The sequence below is a fragment of the Halichoerus grypus genome, chromosome 1 (genome assembly GCF_964656455.1).
Source record: "Halichoerus grypus chromosome 1, mHalGry1.hap1.1, whole genome shotgun sequence".
Taxonomy (NCBI): domain Eukaryota; kingdom Metazoa; phylum Chordata; class Mammalia; order Carnivora; family Phocidae; genus Halichoerus; species Halichoerus grypus.
In genome coordinates this window covers 196,810,507-196,830,046 of record NC_135712.1, presented here as the reverse complement: position 1 = coordinate 196,830,046, position 19,540 = coordinate 196,810,507, and the positions used below count along the sequence as shown (strand labels likewise).

General features: G+C 40.9%; 1 protein-coding gene across 3 annotated transcripts in view; it reads left to right on the top strand.

Moving 5' to 3' along the window:
• The window catches only part of RAD54L2 (RAD54 like 2), a 107,964-nt gene that overhangs the window by 17,659 nt on the left and 70,765 nt on the right, over window positions 1-19,540 (top strand). The gene's annotated exons all lie outside the window — the stretch shown is intronic.

The following is a 19,540-nucleotide window of genomic DNA, read 5'->3' as shown; positions in this document are numbered from 1 at the left end:
AACTAATACATTCCAGAGCCCTGTTTGGTTCCCTTCTTCAGTGAGTGGGCCTTTTGGTGTGGGTTATTCTCACTGTTCCGTGTTCTTCTCTCCCCTACTGTTTTATTCACTCATTGTTTGTAGACTTGGTTTATCCAGTTTTGTCTGGATGGAAATGCCTATTTTCTGGGCTTGGGGCCAATTTTTTACTTAACTTTTGGGTAAAGCTGTACAGTATCCCAGCTGCTGTCTGAAGAGATGAGCTCTCCAAAAGCAGTTTTATTTGTTTAGAAACCAAATAGCACATATTATGGTGGAAGATGTTACACACATATTGGAAAGAAAAACAGGCTCTCCCTAAGTGGAACATGGGTTGTCTGTATGAGAACCAACATAGTGCTGTATACCGGGCAGTCTCACCTACTGGGGTTTTCAAATGGGCTGGAGCTGCAATAAGACTAGTGTTTTCAGGGGCACCTGAGTGGCCCAGTCAGTTAAGCGGCTGCCGTCAGCTTGGGTCATGGTCTCAGGGTCCTGGGATCGAGCCCCACATACTGCTCCCTGATCAGCCGGGAATCTGCTTCTCCCTCTGTCCTTCCCCCTGCTCATTTTCTCTCAAATAAATAAAATAAAATAAAGACTAGTGTTTTCATAAGAGACACTGTAAAATAAGTTTCACATCTATGTAGGATTTGTTTGTATTGTGCTGGGTTATTAAGTACTTACTATGTTGCTGGGTCATGTGCTGTGTGAACCCTTACTGCACCTGATGTGTAGATGTCATTACCCCAGATGAGGAGAAGGTAAATAATTTATTCCAGTTAACTGGTGCCTTTAACCTGGGTCTCTCTGACACCGCTCTGTGATATACCTACTGCCTCTTCAACATTGCTGATAGTAAAAGCTGGGATATGCATGACATCTGGTCTCTAGCCTGGGCTGATGTCTGAGGAGGAGGTGATAGCAGCAACCTAGGCACTGGTTAGGGATACCTGGAAGAGAAGCCACCTGTGTCTTTTACTCTTTCATTAAGACCTGAAGAACAGTACTCCATTAGCTGTTTATTTTACCTCCTGAATGGTTCTCAAGTCTGGCCTTTCCTCTGTCTTTTTAACCGGCTCTCTTTCTTGTTTTTTACTCCATCATCACATTTCTTCAGCAAATTTTTTCCCCAGGCCGTGTTTTGAACTTACAGTATGCTAAATACTGAGCTGAGTGAACCTCTACTGCTACTCAGTATTCTTTGTTGACTAGTACCCCAGGAGGCTGTATCCTGAAGTAATGGCTTTGGTTTCACACAGTGTTTGAGCTTTCCAAGTACTGGTTCTCAGTCATCGCTTCTGTTCATTCTTTGAAGCTTCATAGAACAGCCTGATCCCAGATCTCAGAGCCTCTTTATGTCAGGGTACAGAGAATGTGCATTTTATTTTATTTTTTATTATTTTAAAAAATTTTTATTTGAGAGTGAGGGAACACGTGTGTGCGTGCATGCACGTGTGTGCGCACACATGTGGGGAGGAGCAGAGGGAGAGAGTGGGACAAGAGTGCATATCCTGTTGGGGGGGTTGACTTCACGACCCCGAAATCATGACCTGAGCCAAAATCAAGACTCAGATGTTCAACCTACTGAGCCACCCAGGCGCCCCCAGAGAATGTGCATTTTTGTAAAAGAACCTCTTGGTTTATAAAGTCATGGTCTCCACGCCCCTCTTCCCCCAGTGTGTTTATCAAAAATCACAAGGGTCAGCAGTTAGAATGTAGTAATAGCATAGTATTTGCTTTATCGTTTTGCTTAGAAGGGGTTATTCCTTTTTTTAAAAAATTTATTTATTTGACAGAGAGAGATCACAAGTGGGGGCGGGCCCAGAGGGAGAGGAAGAAGCAGGCTCCCGGCCGAAAAGGGAGCCTGATGCAGGGCTCGATCCCAGGACCCTGGGATCATGACCTGAGCCGAAGGCAGATGCTTAACCGACTGAGCCACCCAGACACCCCGGGGTTATTCCTTCTTAACTCTTTTCTATGTGTAAGCATTTGGTAGTACATTTAGTGAGTTTTAACTGATTGTTAAGTCTGCAGATAATGAAAGTATTGACTTTCCCTGACACTGGAAAAGGCTCAGGTGTGGGAGGATTAGTTACTAGGTGGTAGACTATCGGCTTGTCCTCCACAGATCATAATCCCTTTCCTTTCTTTTTTTTTAAAGGTTTTTTTTTTTATAAGATTATTTATTTATTTGACAGCGAGAGACACAGCGAGAGGGAACACAAGCAGGGGGAGTGGGAGAGGGAGAAGCAGGCTTCCTGCTGAGCAGGGAGCCCGACGTGGGGCTCGATCCCAGGACCCTGGGACCATGACCTGAGCCGAAGGCAGGCGCTTAACGACTGAGCCACCCAGGCGCACCCCCTTTCCTTTCACTAATGTTCCTCTTAATTCCCTAAATATGCTGTGGCTATTTTCAAATCTTCCTTAAAAATCGATTACCTTTACCTGTGGCGGCTATGTTCGAAGAGCCCCAGTGGATGCCTGAAGCTGCAGATAGTACCAAACTCTATATGTACTGTGTTTTTTTCTTATACATACGTACGTATGATAAAGTTTAAATTTATTAATTAGGCACAGTAAGAGATTAACAATAAAAAAGAAAGAACAATTATCACAATATACTGTAATAAAAATTATGTGAATGTGGTCTCTTTTTCTCAAAATACCTTACTGTATTGTACTCACCCTTTGTGTAATGATGTGAGATGATAAAATGCCTGTGTGATGAGAGGCAGTGAGGTTAATGACATAGGCACTGCTGACGTAGTGTTGGGCTACTACTGACCTGATCATGTGTCAGAAGGAAGACCATCTGCAGATAAAGGAACGATCACTGTATTTCCTGTCAAGTTTAGAGGAAGCCTAGAGGCTTTTGGGAAGCAAAATTAAATAATTGACTCAGCTATTGATGTGTTTTTCAGGATTTTGAGTCAGCTGGCTCTAGAGTCGTTATTCTGGTGTTAATGTGTTATATAGATAACAGTCTTTTGAAGTGTTTGAAGCTGCTGCCAGGGCTTGGTAAGGACCCAGGAAATCTACAGGCAAGGAGTATCTTTTCCGAAGCAATGAAGGAATTTGTTTCTGCCTTACACAGGAAAACAAATGCCTACTGTGGGCCACATTTAGCAGATTATAGTAAACTTGGAGTCCTCCATATATGTAACTGAAGATGTGAGATTTGTTATCTAGGATGCTTAACCAAATGTAAACAGAGCAAGGAGTTAGAAATGGACTACATATGAGGTATAAGAGGTGCTCTTGGAGTCTTCCTTTCCTGGGTGCCTGGCTGGCTCAGTCGGTAGAGCATGAGCATGTGTCTCTTGATCTCAAGGTCTTGAGTTCAAGCCCCACTTTGGGCATGGAGCCTACTTAAAATAAAAATAAATAAAGGGGCGCCTGGGTGGCTCAGTTGGTTAAGCGTCTGCCTGTGGCTCAGGTCATGATCCCAGTGTCCTGGGAAGGAGCCCTGTGACGGGCTCCCTGCTCAGCAGGGAGCCTGAGTGTCTCTCCCCCTGCTCTTGCGCGCATGCTCTCTTTCTCCCTCTCAAATAAATAAAATCTTAAAAATAAACACGGAGTCTTCCTTTCTTTAACCCTCTAAAGAAGAGGGTAATTAATATTCTTAGGATTCAATACAGCATGTATATATGCTTCTTGTCTAAACCAGAGATAGCCTATTGAAGAAACTAGTCCAGATGTGATACTTTAATAGGGGAAAAAGAGTTAAAATGTGGCAGTTACAGCTGTGCAGGAGCCTGTAGTGCCTGTTATTTATATGTTTATAATAAGATGCTGTTAAGAAACCATTTTTCATTTGAGGATCATGTGTTTGATGCCTTTGTACAAATCCAAAGGGGAGAAGCTTTATTTTTTCCCATTTTGTTGATGATAGTGGAAGGTATGGGACCTCTGAAGGCAGTGTCTAGAGGTGAGAACAGAGAGGACTTTTCACTCCTTGTACACTACTCAGTCTAATTATCAGCCTCAGATGCTCTGGGAGGCCAACATAAGTTGCCAGGATTGTGCTTCAGGAATGTGTGTGAGTATTGAACTCTTCAGTCCTTCTGATTCTTTTCTAACTGAGATTAGGCCTTTTGTCTGTAGAGTTGCTTAACACCAGTACCCCTGGGCCCCAGTTGTTTTGTTTTTAAGGAAAGGAGGCTTTGAGGTAGTACCTTGGCAGGTGATTGTCCTTCCCCAAGAGTAGTTACCCCCCCCCACTCCCAACCTGACACTGTCTAGCACAGGCAGAGCAGGGCCTGCTGTCCTGTTTAATCAGCAAGTATGTTCTTCCTTCACAGTGTGTTTATGTCCATCAAATGTTGATCTTATTACTTAAAAAAAATCATTACATATCAATCCAGTTAGAACTAATGTGGGAATTTTAATAAGTGATACAGTTTGTGAAACATAGCATGCCTGTAGAAGCTCAGCAGATCAGATTGCCACAAGCATGTGTCCTGAGTAATTGATAAAGGTCATTTAGGGTTGGGTCACCAGCTGAAATGATGTGATGAACCTACACTTATCCAAGTTTCCATCATAAGAACTGGAACTGATTTTTTTAAAGATTTTATTTTTATTATATATTTTAGAAAGCAGGGGAGAGGGGAGGAGCAGAGGGAGAGGGAGAAGCAGACTCCACGCTGAGCATGGAGCCCAACTTGGGGCTCGATCCCACGACTCTGAGATCATGACGAGCCAAAACTAAAAGTCAGATACTCAACTGACTGAGCCACCCAGGCGCCCCTGGAACTGATTTTTTTTAAACTAATTTTTAATGCCAAAAAATGACTTTTAGGGGTGGCTACCTGTCAGAACTTTTATTTATTATTTTGGGTGGTAGTTGGTTATTGTTTGTTTATTTATTTCAAACATATAGAAAAGTATTCAAAATAATATAACAGAAATGCTTATGACCTTCCAGCTTTGTATATCTCAGTATATCATAATCCTGCTTCAGATATTCATACTTAAAAAAACAAACCAGAGTGAAGATATTTAACTTCTTAGTCCCATTTACTTCCTTACCCCAGCAGTAACACTATTCTGAATTACATATTATTCTCATGCATGTTTTCCTTCTTTTACTGCATGTATGTTTCCTTACAACATTGGGTGTTGTTTTGTGTATTTTAAAACTTTATATAAGTGGTTATTATCGTGTATTTATCTTTCTATAATTTTCTTTTTCACTTAATATTATGTCATTGAGGTTTATCCATATTGATTTATGTTATATTCTAGTTCATTTATTTCAAGTTGTATAATATTCCATTGGATGAGAGGGCTATAATATAATTGCATTTTTTTTAAAGATTTTATTTATTTATTTGACAGAGAGAGAGAGAGAGAGAGCACAAGCAGGGGAAGCAGGAGAGGGAGAAGCAGGCTCCCCGCTGAGCAGGGAGTCCGATGCGGGGCTCGATCCCAGGACCCTGGGATCATGACCTGAGCCGAAGGCAGATGCTTAACTGACTGAGCCACCCAGGTGCCCCGATTTGTGCATTTTCTTATTAATAAGTATTTAGATTGCTTTTTTTTTTCACCAGTCCTTAACAATGATACAATGTAGATTCAAAATTCCCTTGTATACCTGTTCTAGAATTTTCCTAGGAGCAAAATTTATGAATCATAGTGCTGGGGTATCTTTAACCTTGCTAGATATTTCCAATTATTCAAAGTATCAGTTTGCACTCCCACCAGTTGTCTGTAAAAACCCTTACTTAGTAGCTTCTCCAGCACTTTGTACTGTCGGACTGTGGCAAAAACTATCTAATGTGTGTGAAATGTTTTTTGATCATTTGAATTTTCTCTTCTAAGAGTTACCTATTCTTTATCTTCTTACTGGTTTTTAAGAGTTCCTCATATATTGTGGATACTAATCCTTCACTCGTTCTATGCTTGCAGATATCCCCCAGAGTATGGATTATCAGGCTTTGTTTATTTTCTTACGCAGACATTTTCATTTTCGATATAGTGAAATTTATTGATCTTTCCCTTTATAGTTTATACATTTTGTGCCTTGGGATTTTGATTAGAAGTGCATTGAGTTTTTAGGGAGAATTGACATAATAAGTCTTCATCTTGGAACATGTCACATCTTTGTGATTATTTAGGTCTCGTTAAGTGAGGTTGTTATACTTTTTACCACAAGTTTTAGATATCTTTCCCTAGATTTATTGCCAGATAACATGGTTATTGTTGCTATTCTAAATAATATTTTTAAAGTTATACTTTCTTTCTAAATGGGTATTGAATGCATATAGAAATAAGATAGATTTGGGGCGCCTGGGTGGCTCAGTCGGTTAAGGGCATACCTTTGGCTCAGGTCATAATCCTGGAGCCTGGGATCGAGCCCCAGGCTCCCGGCTTAGCACAGAGTCTGCTTGTCCCTCTCCCTCTGCCCCTCCCCCTGCTCATGCACGCCCTCTCTCTTTCTCTCAAATAAATAAAAATAAAATCTTAAAAAAGAAGATAGATTTTTCTGTATTGTTCTTCCATCTAACTGCCTTACTAAGCTCTCCTGTATTTCTAATAATAGTTTAACTGTAGATTTTCTATGTTGAATAAATAGGATCCTCTGTTGTTGACAGTTTTCTTTTTCTTTCTCTGTACTGATCTTTATGCTTTGTGTGTGTGTGTCTTGTTTGTTTGTTAGAATCTCTAACAACTTGGGGGCGCTTAGGTGGCTCAGTTAGTTGAGCGTCCTGATCTCATGGGTGGTGGGATTGAGCCCTGTGTCAGGCTCCGTGCTCAGTGGGAGTCTGCTTTGATATTCTCTCCCTCTGCCCCTTCCCCTGCTTGCGCTCATTCTTTCTCTCTCTAGAGTAAATAAATAAATCTTAAAAAAAAATCTCTAACAACTTGGTGTTGATAGAAATATTGATAGCATGCAACCATATCTCGTTCCTGAATTTATAGCGTATGCTTCTAGTGTCTCATACTAAATGTGTTGTGGTGGCTTTCGGTAGATTCCTTTTATCCAGTGAAAGAAGTTTTCATTTGGTTTGCAAAGAGTTTGTTTGCTTTTGTCATCATGAATGGGTTTTAAATTTTATGAAAGTTTTTTCTGCCTCTTTTCCGATAGTATATAGTTTATCTCTTTTAATCTGGTAGTTTTATTATCAGAAGTTTTTAGGAAACTAGTTTTAGTGTTACCCTGTTGGCTCTTGCTTTTGTTTGATTGTTGCTCATGTGTTTGTACTTTTGGATTGTGAGCTCATCTTCAATAACGCATTATCTGTGACTCTTATGTGGCCTAAGTAGAGGTATGTCCCAGAGATGTTTTATATTTACTTCTAGGTGACTAGTGTGTATCACTTGTCTGGGATCACTTTAGTTTAGTTTAGTTTTTTTTTTAGATTTATTTATTTATTTATTTGAGGCGGGGAGGGGCTGAGGGAGAGGGAGAGAGAGTCCCAAGCAGGCTCCATACTCAGCAGAGTGGGGCTTGATCTCATGACCCTGAGATCACCACCTGAACTGAAACCAAGAGTTGGACGCCTAACTGACTATGCCACCCAGGCACCCCTCCCCCTGCTTTTTTAAAGTAGGCTCTATGCCCAGTGTGGAGCCCAGTGCGGGGCTTGAACTCATGACCCTGAGGTCAAGACCTGAGCTGAGATCAAGAGTTGGACGCTTAACTGAGCCACCCAGGTGCCCCTGGACCACTTCAGCTTTTTTTTTTTTTTTAAGATTTTATTTATTTATTTGACAGAGACACAGCAAGAGAGGGAACACAAGCAGGGGGAGTGGGAGAGGGAGAAGCAGGCCTCCCACCAAGCAGGGAGCCCAATGCAGGGCTCGATCCCAGGACTCTGGTATCATGACCTGAGCCAAAGGCAGACGCTTAACGGCTGAGCCACCCAGGCACCCCACTTTAGTTTTGATTAATTTCTTGGACCTTGTAGATTGGATACTTTTTTTCCCCTCCTCCAAACTAGGTTGACATAAGCTTTTATGTTGTCTTCTGTATTGGTGGTTAGATTTTTTCTACACCACTCTTTCCTGAGAATATAGCTCTTTAAGTTCCTGTCTTTATGTAGAGGTTGTAGTCTTTCCTTTTTAGCTTCTTTGAATCACAGGGCATTGTTTTTTATCTGACCTCCACCCACCCACAGGTTTGGCACCCTTTTCTTCTGCCTGCCATAGCATCAGCTCTCAAGAGTATTTGTCTGTATTTTCAGTTTGCCTTTCATTCTTGGTCCTTGGTCTATTCTATCACTTTTTTTGTGAAAATAGCTGTGCATTTAAAATGGATGTGTATTGTATATAATTTTATTCATATTTCTAGGTGTTTTGCAGTTGGGAGAATTTGCAAGATCTCCTGTCTGCCAAGGTGCCAAGCTGGAAGCCGTTGTCCAAATTGTTAGATGGACCTTGGTCATTGTTGTGGTACCTTGTTGGTTTCTACTAGAAAGCTCTAGAACTGTTAACCTGGCATCATCTTCTGGTGCTGTCCTACCTTCATGACTCTTGTCTATCTAGTATTCAAGTACTCACTCTCAGTTAATAATTTCTTTTGCAGATAATAATTTTATAGGCTTTGGGGCAAAAGTGTAATCAATAGGGATGCTATAAAATAGCACACTAAATCTTGGTTTTTACTAATTATGAAATTTGAAATGGAATGTATTTCATAGTTCTTGATCAAGATAACCGCAGCACTAAAGGCATTTGTAAAATGGCACAGGTTCTTTCCATACTTTTATGTTAGTGGCAGTTTTTAGAAGTCTGACCAAGCTCAAAATATGTAATTATTCTTATAATTTCAATACTTTATTGTAAAGAGTAAACTACAGTTTGTGTAATACTAATATCAAGTCCAAAATATACATAGGGGCACCTGGTCAGTCAGTTAAGCGTCCAACTCTTGACTTCTGCTCAGGTCATGATCTCAGGGTCATGAGATCCAGCCCTGCATTGCTTCCAAGCTCAGCCGGGAGTCTGCTTGAGATTCTCTCCCTCGCTCTCTGCCCCTCCCCCTACTCGCACATGCACATGCATACACACACTCTCTCTCTTTCCCTCTCTCAAATAAATAGGACTTTAAAAAAATATATATGTATATACATATATGTAGAGGCCTGCCTAGTGTGTCATACCCAAATTAGTGCAAAAATAACTTAATGATAACAACTTCATTAAGAGCAGCACTACTTTAAAATGGGACATTTGGAATGTGAAGAGGCCCACTTGTCAGAATTATTTGCTATGGAAGCCACTGTTTTTTTTTTATCTTTAGTTAATGGGAGAGATGATTAGGAGATTCTGGAACTACCTGTGATGGTAGTAGTTCAGTAGTTTTTCAGTTAGCTTGGCTGAGTAGCAGCCTCTAGCCCTGCATTTCTGCCGATGCCGCCATTGACTTAGCTGGGTCTTTCGTTCAGCTTCACTGTGATGTAACAGTGAGTTGCACTCATTCTTGCATGCTGTGGTGGGCAGGAGGAAGGATTAACTCCACATCCTGTCCTTTTTCTATCACTCACTTCCTTTCTATTTTTTGTGCATTTTTATTTTGGCCATGGTGCTGGGGCAGTGTCCACTTGAGAGCAAGCTACAAGAATGAGTAATAACTACTTGTTGACTAAATGATCAAAAGATTGGAACTTCCTTAATCTTGCCCAAACACAGGCCTGGAGTCTCTGTCCTTGAGATTTGGCAGTTGTCTCTAGGTGTTCCACTTTTATTCTTCACTCTCAGTCAACTAGATTATTCTTGGATGGTGGTTGCCAACAGTTGTAGGTTGGCATAGTGAGTGCCGATGTGGCAGAGACTTGTGGTTTAATTCCAGGGCAGCCTCACCCTGGTTAGAGAGAAACCATGCAGGCCTAGACTGTACCCTTAACTGCACTAGGGTAAATGAGTATCTTGGGCACCAGGGATCAAGTAAGAGAGTGTGAATGTATTTAGGGCAAATGTTTAGTGTAATTAGGGGAAATAATGCATTGTAAATTTCTTTGTGGGACAAAAATGTCATTTTTCATTTTTGTATTAGGGATAACATTTTAAATTATGATTAGATTTGACTTGGTATTTGTTATTTACTCAAATTACAGACTTCTTTGGTGTCCCAAAATGACATTGTTATTGATTCTTTCTGTTTTGGAGTCAGATAGTCTTATGGCTTCTTGCTCCACATCATTCTTTGAGACATGTATTTGTATCACTCCCACAATGCCTGGCATAGTGTCCTTATTATATCATACCCAGGCTTTGGACTAATTAATTGCTAACCTTTCTGTCTTTTCCTTTGACCATTCTTTCTACAGGATAACTGTCAGCTACTTTTTTCTTTAAATTATTTCCTGAAACTTTTTGTTCATCTCAGTCTGTGACCTTTGTCTCCTCTACCAAGACAGTATCATGGCCCTAAGATTCTTGTTTGAATTATTTTGGTCTCTACCTCCTATATGGTGTAATGAAGTTAATGGCCTTGCCTCCATGGAATAAGCATCTTTATCTGAAGAGTGATGAGAGATAACTGGTTTGTTGTGTGCATCCACACAAGCCATGTTCCAGTCTTTGAGAGATGGCTCTTCTTCCCAAGGGTCAACATCCATTATTTTCTGTTTACAGAGATGAGGTTTTCCTGTACGTCCTCTTCTTACTTGCAAAATCTATAGCCTGAGTTTTGTCCAGACTCCATATGCTTTTCCCCAGAAAGATATAGGAGTATTAGTTCGAAAGAAGCAGCTTTTTTTCTACTTCACTATATTGGCTTTAGGTCAAGTGCACATTCTTTTTCCCACTTATTTTTAATCTTCAGATGTCACTGTTTTCGTCAATATTCATGTCCAGTGTTAGACCAGAGAGAGACACAGGGCAAGTGTACTTAAGTAAGTGGTTCAGTGGTATGAATCTTAAGCTACTTATTTCTATAATGCTGAAGTGCTTGCGCACATGCATGTGTGCACATGTGCACGTGTGTGTGTGTGTGTGTGTGTGTGTGTAGGAGCCTAAGAACTGGGCACAGGTTGAATAACCTTGGTCATAAATAATAGTGAAACACGTAATCTAGATAGATTACATAAGTCTCCTTAGAAGACTGTTCAGAATTGGGCCACATCTATACAAAGAGGGAGGGTGAGCTGGTGAGTCCAATTTCTACCTGCCTGTAGGGTGCTATTTGTTTATGACATTGACTAGACCTAGAGCCTTCCAGAGGGAACCCAGGTGAGACTTGCCTCAGAGATGATTCCAGTTCCTGCTGGGCTCAGGGGAAGAGGGAGAGAGGCCTATCCCCTACCAAGAGGACATCCTGTCTGCACATAGGGATGCTGGGAGGCTTAATTAGCCTTTTTAACCCTACATTTTGTGTCTTAAAGGAAAGGAAATTTCATACTAATTTGTTACTAATTAACTATAGAGAATATTCAGCTAGGTAATCTTTCAAATCTGTACTTGGAAATAAGATATTTCGTACTTGTTAAGTGTTTAAATCTTTGGAGAACTAGGAATAGATTATTTTATTCTCTTGTTAAACTGTCTTTTAGAAGGTTTTTTATTTATTTTTACCTCTAAATACTTCATTGTGTATTTCCTAAAGACATTTTTTAAAGATTTATTTATTTGAAAGAGAGAGAGAGCATGCACACGCACATGAGTGGGGTGAGGGGCAGAGGGAGAGAGAGGGGAAGCAGACTTCCCCCCTGCATGGGGAGCCTGACACGGGGCTTAGTCCCATGACCTGACTGAAATCAAGAGTCAGAGGCTCAACGACTGAGCCACCTGGGATGTCCTGAGGCTATCTGGGGGCCTCACCGTAAGTCACTTCATTGGCACAAATTCAGGTGTGATCAAAAGGGGGCTCAATGTAAACAACAAAAGACACTCCTGTCACTCAGAAAATTCCAAGGGTTTTGGGAGCTTTGCCAGGAACCAGGGGGAAAAGACCAAATATATTTTTATTTTGTATCACAGGCACCATAGGGGTCTGCACCTGGCTAGCATTACCATTTATAGAACTATGAGAAGTTGAGCCAGAAGAATTTACCTATGTTGGGGCACCTGGCTGGCTTCGTTGGTAGAGCATGCAACTCTTGATCTCAAGGTGCCGAGTTCGAGCCCCAGGTTGAGTGTGAAGCCTACTTTAAAAAAAAAAGATATTAAGAAGAGCTTACCTATGTCTTTAAGGAGCTAATCCCACAGAGTGCCCAAGTCACTTGGCAAAGCCAAAGTGAAAAACTTGAGTAACCATGTAAATACAATGATGTTAGTATGTTAAATTTTTCCTGCAGAATATTTGGAAAATATATGTCACAAAATAGTAGTCGTCCATTAAAACTTTCATTTGCAGTTGATGCCAATTTAGGAAGAACCATAGTATGCAATCTGTATACCATGTGGTTATAGCTGTTTTAAAATGAATGACAATTGAGAATCTAAAGTGATCAATATCAACTCAGAAAATTGTGGTTATTATTTGCATTATAGAAGGATTTATGTAGAGTTCTTGTTATAGTCATTTTTAAAAGCTTTGATTTGTGAAAATGCTACTGGCACAGAGCTTTTCAGGATTGTGTCTAGTGGATAAGTTGACTAGATACAGAGAAGTCTTCACCAAAGTTTGTCTGAATGTTTGCAGGGCTGTGAACCATCCCCTCTCTGCTCAGCTTGTGTTTGTCTGGGTTTGTAGGCATCCAGTGTGAGCTCTATGGCTCAGTGATAGAACTCCTAGGAGAAGGGAGGAGCGTCAGAGGGCTCGGGCTTTGGGAAGAGACTGGTGAGGGGGGAGTGGAGGTGGTTGTAGTGGGATTTGGAGGAATGGGACGCCAACCATGGTTTGTCTTCTCTCTGAGCCTCTTCAGTCTTACCATCTAGTAGATAAACCTGACCTGTTTTTAGGCTGATCTGGACTCAGGGCTGGCTTGGGCTTCAGGAAACCTAGGGAAAGTAGGCCAAACATGCCCCTGCCATGTAGGCCCTTATCTCTATCATCTCCACTTTAAGAATTGAGAGCTGGGTGGAAAGAGATACAGGGCTCACAAGTTGAATGGTAACATATTTAGCCAAGATTGCTTTTACTCTTGCCTGATCCTCAGTATTCAGAGATCCTGGGACCTTACTTTCTTTTTCTTTCTTTCTTTTTTAATCACCCTCACATTATACTGATGGTTTAAAATGTTCATGTGGTGCACGCGCGCGTGCGTGCGCATGTATGTGTGTTGATTGAGAGAGAGGGAGAGGGGCGCCTGGGTGGCTCAGTCGTTAAGCGTCTGCTCTTGGCTCAGGTTATGATCCCAGGGTCCTGGGATGGAGCCCTGCATCAGGCTCCCTGCTCGGCGGGAAGCCTGCTTCTCCCTCTCCCACTCCCCATGCTTGTGTTCACTCTCTCACTGTCTCTCTCTCTCTGTCAAATAAATAAATAAAATCTTAAAAAAAAAAAAAAAAAAGAGGGAGAGAATTTTTCAGAGCCCAGGTCCCTCTGGGCAGCAGTGGCTATGTCACCTAGCCTTCTCACAGCCAAAGCTGTCACCCCTGCTTTAGCTCATATCCACCCCACTCAGTTGTTTGTCACCCTCCCTCCCCCTTTTTTTCCAGCTGACTCCATGGAGAATGAAATGAGTCTTTAATTGCTTCCCTCAGCAGTGGCCTTTTAGAGTTTTATTCCTATTTATTCAAGATACCTGGGACTGACCCTGCAGGGATATGCTGCTCAGTGACCTCTTGGGTGAATGACCTAAGTCAGGGGAGCTTTGGGGGCAAACACAAGGAACCTCAGCCCTTGGCCATTTTAAAGGGCATGTGGATAGCAAAGATTCAGTAATAAATGTAAAAATTTGACTTTGCAAATGTAATACTAACTTCAGTCACTGAGAAAGTTTGCCCTTGATGGTTACATTTATAAGTAATCTATGTATATCATTAATAGAGTAATCTTGTACTTTTTATTTGAATATAGCGTGGAACTGTTTAGATATTTTATGTTTATGTAATGTGGTCCTATCTTACATTTTTAAAATTTTTATTTTTTATTTCTTTTTTTTAAGATTTTATTTATTTATTTGACAGAGACACAGCGAGAGAGGGAACACAAGCAGGGGGAGTGGGAGAGGAAGAAGCAGGCTTCCCGCCGAGCGGGAGCCTGATGTAGGGCTTGATTCCAGGACCTGAGCCACTCAGGCGCCCCTACATTTTTTTTTTAAATGCTAGTTTTTCTTTGTGATACCTGAAAATAGGGGCTCTAAGACCATAGATCTCAAACTTTTTGGTCTTAAATCCTTTTATACTTTAAAAATTACTGAAGATCCCAAAAAGCTTTTGTTTATATGGGTTATAATGGTCAATATTCACTGTATTAGAAATTTAAAAACATCAATTTCTTTAAAAAATAATAAACTCATTATTTATTAACATATTTTTTAATGAAAAATGACTATATTTTCCAAAACAAAAAAATTAGAAGAGTAGAATTATTTTACACATTTGAAAATTTGAAAATGTCTGATTGAATAGAGATAGATTCTCAGATCTGCTTCTGCATGTTGTGACTTATTTTTTTGTTGACTTACTGTATTGTTAAAGTAGAGGAAGAACATAGTTGGAAAAGGGAGGAGTGTTTTAGCAGCCTTTTCAGATAATTGTGGGTATTCTTTGATACTGTACCAAAACTCTGACATGTGGTAGTTTCTTCAAGGTTAATTGTAATATGGAATTTGAAACTATATCAAGGAACTTTTTGTATTCTGTTACATTAAAATCCACTGGTCTGTCTTGCACTTTGAATGGCTCTTTAACCCATGCATGATTTGACTTTGTGGCTCCCTTGAAAGGGTCTTGAGGATCCCAGGGGTCCCTGGACCACCCTTTGGGAACTGCTGTCATAGAATCCGGAAGGGATCTTGTAGACGAATTCTGGTCTGTCTCTCTCCTGGCTAGTATAAGAGGGATAATGGAAGCTGAGGGAGAACTGATTTGACCAAGGTCATGCAGCCAGTTTCCCATGGAGCTGTGGCTAGAATTTAGGTTTCTTGACTGATTCTGTAAACATGGCTCCAGTGTCTCTGTTGTGCTTGGTGCTGAGTCCCTGGACCTGGCTCCACTGCATTGCCTTTTAGAGAGAGTTGTCTCCTGTGGCCCTGCGCCTTGGAGTCCTGAATGTTTTGTTCACCTCTTCCTTACTTTGTCTTAATTAAGCTCCATATTGCCGAAAGTCTCCTTAGATTTCCAAATAAAATATATTGAGCTCTGTCACTTTCTAGCTTTGTGGCTGCTTTGTGTGTATTAAATGTGATTTTAAGTAGCTGAAAGATAATCAAAAGGCATTTGGACTACATGTACGCATCGGGTTTTTGTCCTGCCCAGGAAAGGTGTTTTGAAATAACTTCAGAGATCCATAGTGGATCTTTCAGCAGGCTGGAAGAATCCTGTTGATACCCTTTGAGTACTGGAAATGGACTGAACTCTATTTTTTCCTTACGTCTTTGAATTATATAAATTGCTTGACTAATGCACTTCTTTGAAGAAGTGTTGCCTAAAGTTTTTAGACTGAATGTTTTCATGCTCTTAAGCCCCCGCCCCGTAAATTAGCATAAATGCATGGTTTTGTTGGTACTCTTAATGGAAAACGAAGTGTGCATGGCACGCTGTGGAATTGCTTTGAGATAATTTGAGGAAATTTAATACAACTCAAGGTCACCAAAATTAATGAGGACATGGCAGTTTGGAATGGTTTCTTTTATATCAAACACAGCATCAGGATGCTGCCAAGGACCAGAAAGACATCTCTGAAATTGTACGGGCTGCCCTGCAGGGGTGAGGAAGTGTGTGCCACAGTTTTACGATTTCAGTGTGGACTCTCCAAGCATGGTCTGCTTTGTGAACAAAGGCTTTGCTAGTTTGTGTGTGTCTTTGTGTTTTTCTCTTCTGTGTATTCTCCTCCCCAGAGGTGTGTCTTAGGGCTGTGCCTGCGTGATTAATTTCACTGATTCTTGGCCAGGCACCGCTCTATAGACGGGTGTTGATGTTTTTGAACTTAGCAGGGCAGAGGAACCTTTTCCTTCACTCTCAAGATTGCTGTAAAGGCCTGGAGTGGGATTGGCTGTGGGTTTCTTCATAATTATAGCCTCTTTTAGCAAACCCAATATATTAAACTGTAGACATTAACATATTACTTAGGGATTGAATATTTACTTTTCAGAGTGGTTCTTTTTAGAGCTTTTTTAAATAGCTAGTTCTCCAGTTTCATTAAAATAGAATTTGATTCCCAGAATTTGCTTTGTAAGAATACAGGTCCTCATTAAGGCACAGCACACCCATAATCTCTGCTAGAGCTCCTCTTCCCTGGAGATTGAGACAGAGTTTCACGTGAGTTGGGGAGCAAATGAGGGAGATGCATCTTTTTCCTTATCAACTTTTTTCCTCGTGTCTGCCTAACAGTTCTACTGAGAGCTAATTTCTTGAATCAGGGCTGCCTTCCCTGTGTTTGAAAGGCTGTGCCCACTTGGAAGTGTTTGTATGTGTGGGTGGAGCCCTGTAGAGACAAAATGTAATTGACTGTGCTGCTGCCAGCCAAGATCAGCTTTTCTCCTGCCAGTTTCCCTTTGTTGCTTTTTTGAAGGAGATCAGTAACAGCAAAACCTGCCCCTTAAGTAGTTGGTATGATTCTGAAGAGCAGAGAAAAGAATTCATTGTGTCATCTCTGTAAAGAAATTTAGTGGCTCATGGAAGGTAGGGAAAGAGAATAACCAAATTTGGTGGGACTTAAATCCATCACTTTCCAGTTTATTTTCTGTTTGGGGCATCTGATCACCTGGGTACTATTTTAAAGTGTCCTGTTTAAAGTGTTTTGAGTAGGGCCCTGGACCAGTGTCTCATATTCTAATAGTATGTGTGGTTGTTGATGTTTAATTGCTGTTTGCTTCTGTCTATCAGGAGCTTGGGGCTGAGGTTGTTTTGAAGATGTTCATTAACTGGGGGTTTACAGGAGGCTTCTCCTTGTTACTGTTTGCCTCCAAGTGATTGTCATCCTTCCACTACCACACAATTTCTTCTCTAAAATGACAGGCATTCAGATTACCTAAAGGTACTTGCTAATTAAAAATTGTCCTCCAATGGACTCTGAAAAACAAACTGAGGGTTCTAGAGGGGCAGGGGGTGGGAGGATGGGTTAGCCTGGTGATGGGTATTAAAGAGGGCACGTTCTTCATGGAGCACTGGGTGTTATGCACAAACAATGAATCATGGAACACTACATCTAAAACAAATGATGTATGGGGATTAACATAACAATAAAAAATAAAAATTAAATTAAATTAAATTAAATTTAAAAAAATCTGAAAAAAAAATTGTCCTCTAAAAGCCACTCCATAATCAGCCAAACACACTGTAATCAAAACACTTAAGAAGTCTGGGATGAACCAGGGGTTTATGCTGATTACAAATATTGACTTCCGCACACAGAGTAGCTGCTGTTGAATTATCATACTCATATTCAGAATAAATTTCACTTTCAAAGCTGATGACAGATTGATTTACTGCTTCCTTTCTAAAACCTAATGAACTTAAAGACATGGGATAGTTACTCCCTCAGAAATTTGGAATCAGCTTTGTCACTCAGTGAATGAAAGTTCAGCATTAGTTGTATTAATTTGTATTTGTGGAACATCTTTCTTCCCTGTGTCTTAACACTCTTTGTAGGTGTTTTTGGAAGTGCGTTATTAATGCAAAAATTTAAATTTTATTACTAAATCATTTTTACAGCTGTTTTTTGCTTTCATTGCCTTGAGAGGCTAGTACATGACCCATCAGGACACACACACTCGTAATTCCTATGGTTGTTAACTAGACAGTCTTAAATTCTAGTTTTCCAGAACTCTAGAGGATTTAGTTTATTTCATTTTGTTTCTGTTTCTTTTTAGGAGAACATAAAAGTTCTGTTTCAAATTGTGTCTGGACCTTAATAAGAGATTTCAGTTCTAGAATAGTTTTTATGTTGAATAATTAGAGACTTGTGTTTTGGTTTTTATTTTGGGAGATGGGAGGAATTTTAGGATAACCTGATTGTGGATGTGGTTGTCTGTAGCAGTTTGTCTTAGAAAAGATTATTTATTTTGTGTTCCTCCCCCACATTATGAAAAATTTGAAATATATAGAAAAATTGAAAGAATTGGTCAGTGAATCTTTATGTTAACATTTTGCTAATGTTTGCTTTATCACAAAGTAGTCTATCTAGCTTTCTCATTATCTTTTTTCTTCCCTCAAGAAGAAATGATCTTTATAGCTAATAGTAAAGTAGAGCAAGCAAGAGAGAAAGAGATAGACAGACAGACATGTGTGCAGTACCTGGCATATAGTAGACATAATAGAGCAAGTTGACAAACAAGGGAGTAAATGTGAATGAATGAATGATCTGAATAGGACATGCTTCCAGCTCCAGGATACAAAGAAACAGTTCCCACCTAATTCCCTGCCCTTAGGGATTTACTGTCTGGTCTGGAAGTGAGAAAGCACAGAAGGAAACCACTTTGCCAGGTAGCCCATATGAAGGCTTCAGTGAAGGTCAGCATGGTCAAGCATGGCTACTGGAGTTCAGAAGAGGGAATATGACCCCAGAAGACTGGGGCAGTTGACCAAGACTTCTTGGAAGAAATGGAGCTGGAGGGGCGCCTGGGTGGCTCAGTTGTTAAGCGTCTGCCTTCGGCTCATGTCATGATCCCAGGGTCCTGGGATCGAGCCCCGCATCGGGCTCCCTGCTCAGCGGGAAGCCTGCTTCTCCCTCTCCCACTTCCCCTGCTTGTGTTCCCTCTCTCGCTGTGTCTTTCACTGTCAAATAAATAAATAAATAAAATCTTAAAAAAAAAAGAAATGGAGCTGGAACTGGGCTAAGAGGTAGGGCAGAGCCTGAGAGCAGAGATGGTCACAGGGGCATTCTGAGTCATGGGGAGTGTGAGGCTCCCCACATGTTGGGAGGAGTGGCAGTGTGGTACCTGCTGGAAGCCCTCCATTCAGGTGATTGGAGAGTATACTATCTTTCAGGTTGTACTCTAAGGCAGCTCCAGGCAGGACCCACTCCCTGTTCCCTGAGCACTCCCATTTACTCTCACTCCAGGACTCTGCCCTTGCTGCTCACTCTGCCTGGAACACACTCCCTCCAGATGTCTGTGTGGCTCCCTCTGCCCTCTGGCCTCTGCTCAGTGAGAACTTCTCCCTGATCTCCTTCTGGCATGCACCAACTCCCCAACATGATTTGTTGTGCTTCCTACTGCATTCCCAAAGCCTAGTGGTAGTGTCTGTGATTATATATCCTTAATGTGTATATGTATGGATATATAGAGATATAAAGAAGAAAACTGAAGGAATGAACAAGTGGGAATTCTGAGGCATAAGAGTGTGTTTGTTTGGTCACTTTAAGATATTTTCTTGTCCAAGCACCGAAGAGAAGCTTGAGCTGGGCAGAGTCACCAAAACATATGTCAGGGTCAGTGCACTTGTGAGGAAGGTTGAAATTTGGGTATGGTTAGTTTGCCCCTCTAGGGCATTCATCCGTGGCATTTTCTCTTTGAAAGATTCATGT